The sequence below is a fragment of the Takifugu flavidus genome, chromosome 8 (genome assembly GCF_003711565.1).
Source record: "Takifugu flavidus isolate HTHZ2018 chromosome 8, ASM371156v2, whole genome shotgun sequence".
NCBI lineage: Eukaryota > Metazoa > Chordata > Actinopteri > Tetraodontiformes > Tetraodontidae > Takifugu > Takifugu flavidus.
The window spans coordinates 7189927-7196347 of record NC_079527.1 but is presented as its reverse complement, the minus strand read 5'-3'; positions in this window follow the sequence as shown (position 1 = coordinate 7196347).

Genomic DNA, 6421 nt, shown 5'->3' with positions numbered 1-6421 from the left:
TCCGAAGATTCACATCTGAAGGATGAACTTCACCTCTGAGTGCTCCGACTGCAGATGCAGGACCTGCCCAGCAGAACTGTGGGAACCCCACCACAGCCACGCTCCCAGGACGCTCTTCCAGGGTGGCGGCGGAGCCCTGGTGCCGCTGGGATCGCATCACTGCATCAACTGGATAATGCTGACGCTAATACGGAATCTGCTGGACCTTACGCAACATCATCGTTAGTCATCGACACGCAGCAGCAGCAGCAGCAGGGCCACAGCCAGCGGCACCAGTGACCGTCAGATGATTATGCCAGTAACTGATGGTTATGTGACCAGCTGGCTGCATGAAATTTGTCGTAATCACCACACACACACACACACCCCACAGCCTCCAGTTAGGCAACTGCGTGCTGGTTTTATCCGTCTGCAGGCACTGTTGTCATGGCAACGGCAGTCGAAAGGCTCCCAGCGAGTCATGACTTAGCTATAGCCTAGCCCGCTCAGACACTGACCTGCTCAGGGCACTTGAAAGAAGCGTGGGAAATAAGAATCTGCCCAGCGTTTGCACCATTTTTACCCACTTTAACGTGCACTGTGATACCCGTATCCTCGGGCCTTCCACTTAAAATTAGAGAGCAGCTGTCCCCGGATTATCTTATCCCGAGTCCTAGAATACCCCGGACAGAATTATCCCGAGGAGGATGCGGAGAGGAGGAATGGAGCTGGGAGCCATTTTGGGTGTTTGTAAGTGTCTATTTTAAAATGTGTTTGTATCCTGGGAGTGGCCTCGCGGACACGAGGGCTCGTGTCTGTATGAATGTGCCAAAGTCGGGGCGTTCTGCTCAATTTATGCTCCTAATGGAGATGTTTTGAAGGGTATTTGGCTCAGTCCAAGGTCAGAACAATCAAGTTTGGATTCGGCTGCGACGCACATGCACGTGCCTCTACACGCTTGTGGCTCTGAAAACGTAGCCGTCGCTTTTTGTACGTGTGTTTCAGCCCCTCTGAGAGCAGCAACAGCCTATTTACGGAAGCCTCTCACCGGGTTGGGTTGCCGCTCGATGGAAAATCTACCCAAACCTCTCGTGGGCGTGAACACGCTGAGGACTTTCCACGCGCCAACATCCCAGTGCTGGGATCGCATCTCATCCGGAGGGCTGTTGCATAATCTCCACAATAAAATGTGATGCTTTGACCAAATATTACAAGCATTCATTCACAGGTGTGCACGTGTGGAAGAAATCTGTCATTAGCTTCACGCTGTGCTCCTGCAGCACCAACACGCTGCGTTTAATGAGCCTGTGTGAGGCCGCCGTTAGCACGGGCAGAGGTGCTGGATTATTGATGCCCCTGAGCTCCTGCCCTGGGCTCCTCGGGAAAGAGCTGTGCTCACTCACCTCCAGGCAGTGCAGGTGACGGACCGGGGGGTGAATTACCATCACTGGGCCCTCCCACTGACGCTGCATAATTCTGCCATGGAGGCAAGTCAGGAAAAAGAAAGGAGGAGGAGAGGCGCACGTGTTTTTAGATCTGTGCGCGTGTGTGTTTGATGCTGTTGTGAGAGATTTCGTGTTGGAGATAAAAGGACAGAGAGATAGAGGAGGGAAGACAGCAGAGATGAGAGGAGAGATGAGGCCCAGTGAGTTGAAAATCAATAATTAAAAGGTCCTGTGGAGAGAAAGAGAGAGACAGAGAGAGAGACAGAGAGAGACAGAGAGAGAGCAAGAGAGAGAGACAGAGAGAGAGGACAGAGAGAGAGAGAGAAGAGAGAGAGAGAGACAGAGAGGCGTAGAGAGAGAGAGAGAGAGAGAGAAGAGAGAGAGAGAGAGAGAAGAGAGAGAGAGAGAGACAGAGAGGGAGAGAGACAGAGAGGGAGAGAGACAGAGAGGGAGAGAGACAGAGAGAGGAGAGAGACAGAGAGAGAGAGACAGAGAGAGAGACAGAGAGAGAGACAGAGAGAGAGACAGAGAGGGAGAGAGAGAGAGAGAGAGAGACAGACAGACAGACAGACAGACAGACAGACAGACAGACAGACAGACAGACAGACAGGGAGAGAGACAGAGAGAGAGCAAGAGAGAAAGGAGTTAGAAAGAACCTCCTGAAATCTGCCTCTCGTGACTTGAGGTCAGCAGGAGTTTAGGGCTAATGTGACATAAGAATTCTAAATACTGATTTTTTATTCTGTCTGAACTCACCACGGGGTAAACTCAACGTGTTCTGCTGCTCCCTGCACCACCGTCTGTGACTGCCGTGGTTAAGTGGATTACATTAGCCTCTAAAAACACAAGGTAGCAGTCTGCCGTTGCCAAAGACTGAAAGCAGCTATCGATCCAGCACTGACACTGATGAAGTGGTCCCAGTGGCAGCGAGCTCTGGGACTGGTTTTAATGTTTGAATTATGGTTTCACTGATAGCCGGATAAACTCTTATTTATCTGTTATTACGGTCATAGGAGTGTTATTATTTTGACTTTATAAACGTCACCGGTCCATCAAAGGTGCCACCTGGAGAGAACATCCCATCCTGATGCACAGCCATCAGTGTTTTATTAAAACACAGTATCACAGTCTTGGGTCCCAGAAATGATCCACCTGATGTTTGCCAGCTGCTCACAGCTGGTGGCCTCCTGCTCCAGGACAGAGTGAGCCAGAATCCGCCGCTCTGGTTTTAGATATGATTTATTTCTCGTTCTCTTCTCGGTACCGCTGTCATGTCCTCCTCCTCTCAGCATCACCCAGTTCTGTCTTACCAGTCAACTAACATATTTCCTGTTACTCCACATGTTGGGTATCATCTAATATTTGAGTTTTAGATCTAAAGATGCAATCGTCCAGCATGTTAACTCTTGAAGGTCAACACATCCTCGTTGAGTGGATCAGGGACCTTTAAAAAGTCCCTTTCTCCATTTAATGATTCCAAACTGAAATGAAACTGAAAAGGTTCTTCTGTGCTCATTAATGGGCTCAAAATGACTGAAATCCCCAGTCCATCATGTCACCATGGTGGCACTGGCCGAACTAGTTTCTCCAGGTTTGATGTCATGTCGCGACTTCCTGAACAGGGAGTCAAACACACTCATTATTTATTGCATCACTGACTCTTTCATTTGAATGATGGGCACCAATATTGTTGGAAGATTTAACAGAAGGTTCAGACTAGAAGGATTAGTAGGTTCCTCTGGTGGCTCTATTTAGGACTGTACAGAACAAGCTGGAGGATCTGAGACATTTGTTGTGCAGAACTCTACAGCAGTGTTTCATTACTCACAGTCATAAACCCGAGAACCTTTTCAGATGTAGCTCGTTAGCCAGTTTAAAGGGCCTAACGTGCTGGTGACCTCAATCACTCAGTCTCGTACTGTTGTCATCTCCCATGAATATTGCAAAAATCATGATAAACACGATAATTGAGCAAATGCTTGTCCGCTTTGAACTACCCCATTTGCATAAGGGGGTCAGCTTTTATTAGCATCAGTTAAAGTTAAAAGGAAATGAACTAGTTAAAACCCAGAAAATGAATCAGATTTATTTATATGCTAATATATGTATAATAATTCCTCACGTTAGCCTTTTATGATTTTAGTTTCCAGAGTTTGTAGATGACCAGAGGTGCCTGTCACGCTCAAATGAATGATTGGATTTATTGTGACAGCTGTGTCTCCCCCCACCTCCCTTAAATTCTATGAGGCACTAAAGCCGAGGAGGCAAGAGTTTGACACCAGCTTGACCCGCAGTGTGAACGGTCCACATGGCACGTCAGAGGCGACCCTCCGTGGGGGTCAGGGGTCAAGGTCCCAAAACAAGCACATGGACGCCACGTCACCCGCAGTCTATTCAACAACCTGATGCCCATCTGGAGGAATCTCTGGATGAAAGGGGATTTCCCTTTTTTCAGAAATCCACCTAATTTCACGATTAATATCAGCGTAATGTCAGATGGCTGTGCATGTACAGGCTGAGGTCTTCATCTGGGAGGGCCAAAGTTTTCTGTGTGGTTTTCAATCCCCCATCTGTCGGGTTCCCACTCGCTCGCTCCATGTGGTGTTGGCGTTCTATCAGTAACAATGGGGCTCCAGCGAAAACACAGCAGTGTAATAGTTTGGCTTCATATGTAAAATGTAGAGCGCATGGAGGAGGCTGGAGATGACTAAATGAATATGAGCACCAACCTGGGCTGGAGCTCAAAGATAAGTGCAGACAGCTTAGTTGGGCAATGATCAATCAGAGAGGTTAGGTTTTAAATGTTCCCTTTGGTGAAGGAATCAGACAGCAAAGGTAGATTTGAGGCTCGCCGCTGCGGTTCCCCATGCGCACGTTACCAGATTTCTGGCACGCGGACTCTCTGGCTTAGAAAGGAGGGGGATCAATAATATCCAGAAGTTCTGAAGGGAGATTTAATTTCCTCTGAGCCAAGAATTTTAAAAAATGTATTTGGGAGCAGACATCTGCACTGAAGCAGAAAAAAAGATTAGACGCTTGCTTTATGACTGAATTAATATTTGAACAAAAAAAATGCCCACTGAAGATTGAAGATCATAAATTTATGAAGTGGTTTTATTCCATACATTTTTGATCATCTGAAACAGAAATAATGAGGATTTGTTTTCCTCAAATAAAGGTAATTCAGCATGCAGAGCTAAAATCCTCTAAATAACTTTTCCGAGCATCTCAGCTAATTATTTTCTTCAAATCGGCTCCTCTGTCTCCACGTTTACACATCATTACCGTTCGCCCACACGTGCAAATGCCATTAGGAAAATCAGACTTATTAAAACAATTATCTGGCGGGCTATTATCTGGATTAATCTTTGCTATTGCAGCAGAACTGGAGAAGATTGTTGATCTCCTGCAGGGGCAAACAGGAAAGCAGTGGTTAATGGCACAAGCTGCAGTCTAGACACAACACAGGAAGCAGAATGCTGCGAGGCAGTGGCCTTTAATGGTCCCCAGAACTTTGAGTCCCGTGAGGGAAATTCTTTTAATGCAGGAGCAAAATCTGTCTGAGCACAAACATGTCTGTCTGCACATATAGACCGGGAGCGCGAGGCGAAAGGATGGAAACTGAGGGAGAAGGATTTTACACACTGTGAGCAGCCATGAGGCATCGGCGACCCAAGACCATCAAAATAACGTGGCGCAACTAATCCCAAAATCCTTGTCTGGGGGCTCGAGAGCAAGCTCAGCTCTGTGACCGATGGCGTGTCAGGTGGTTTTCTGCTGGAAAACAATGCTGCAGCTATAAATAACTCATACCTGTATCATAACTCATCTGCCAGTCTATTTTCAGAAGTCTCAGAGATTAGGAGGGGGTTTAAACCACACTAAAGGTAGACCGATGAAGATAAATGCATTTTGTCAGTTCATGGTGTCTTTACTCAAAATAAAGCTAAATGTGACAATTCAATAACGGGCAGCAGACGGAATTGCATGAGGAAAAGACAGCCACAGCTAGAGAGCACTCAATTACACAGCATCACTTTCCATTGCAAAACAGCACATTGTTGGTTGGTCTGCATTCACAGCGGGGCACAAACCATCATTTGTGATGGAAATTCTCAGCAGTGGTGGAGACTGTCTGCAGGAACTTCCACCTTTACTCAACACTGGCTGATATCTCACACGTCCGCCTCATTCTTACCCATTGTCCCCCGGAGGAATGATAATGGTGGCTGTGTCCTCTCTAGAGTGTTGGGCATCTGTGAAGGGGGGTGGTGGGCTTCCACTTTCACTTGGCCAGTTTATATGAAGCCAAAGTGGGAACAGACGAGCATTGTTTGTCAGTTTGCTCCTGCTCTGGTGCTCATAAACTGACCCCGTTTATAGACCTCGCACTTAATTGCGCTCCCATATAAGGTAACTGTTCCCTTTCTCTACCGCTTCTCCTAAACCAATGCTGCTACACAGGCTGTAATAAAATTAAATTGATCAATAATGGATTTTGAGTTATTTTAACAAAGTTAGCTATTTGCATTTTTGGACAGGCAAATCAGAAAATGTGGAATCTGATGCAGGCATAAAAAATGTATTGACAGGATTCATAAAACGATGGCACAGAACATCATGAGAGCTGAAAACAATCAGATGTTCACAGGTGTTGCAAGAAAAGGGGAAGCTTTCCACATCTGAAGGTGTCTGATTCATGGCTACACCCTCCCAATTTGCAATTCAGTACATGCACCTTTTGAGGTGTGGTTGTTCTGTTGGGAGACTTAATCGTACGCCATAAATGATCAATGTTACTTCCTGCATAATTCATGATAACTGATGTGAAAATGTGAAATACAAGTGTGGCTTTTAGACACATTCTATATTGTCATGTTTTTACAATCCCCATGGCTGGATTACAGAATCGGGCGCAAACCATGACAAACCATACAAAATGGTTTGTCACGCTTCCTGCAAAAGCCTCAGCCTCAAACATCTGTCCAATCCTTTAG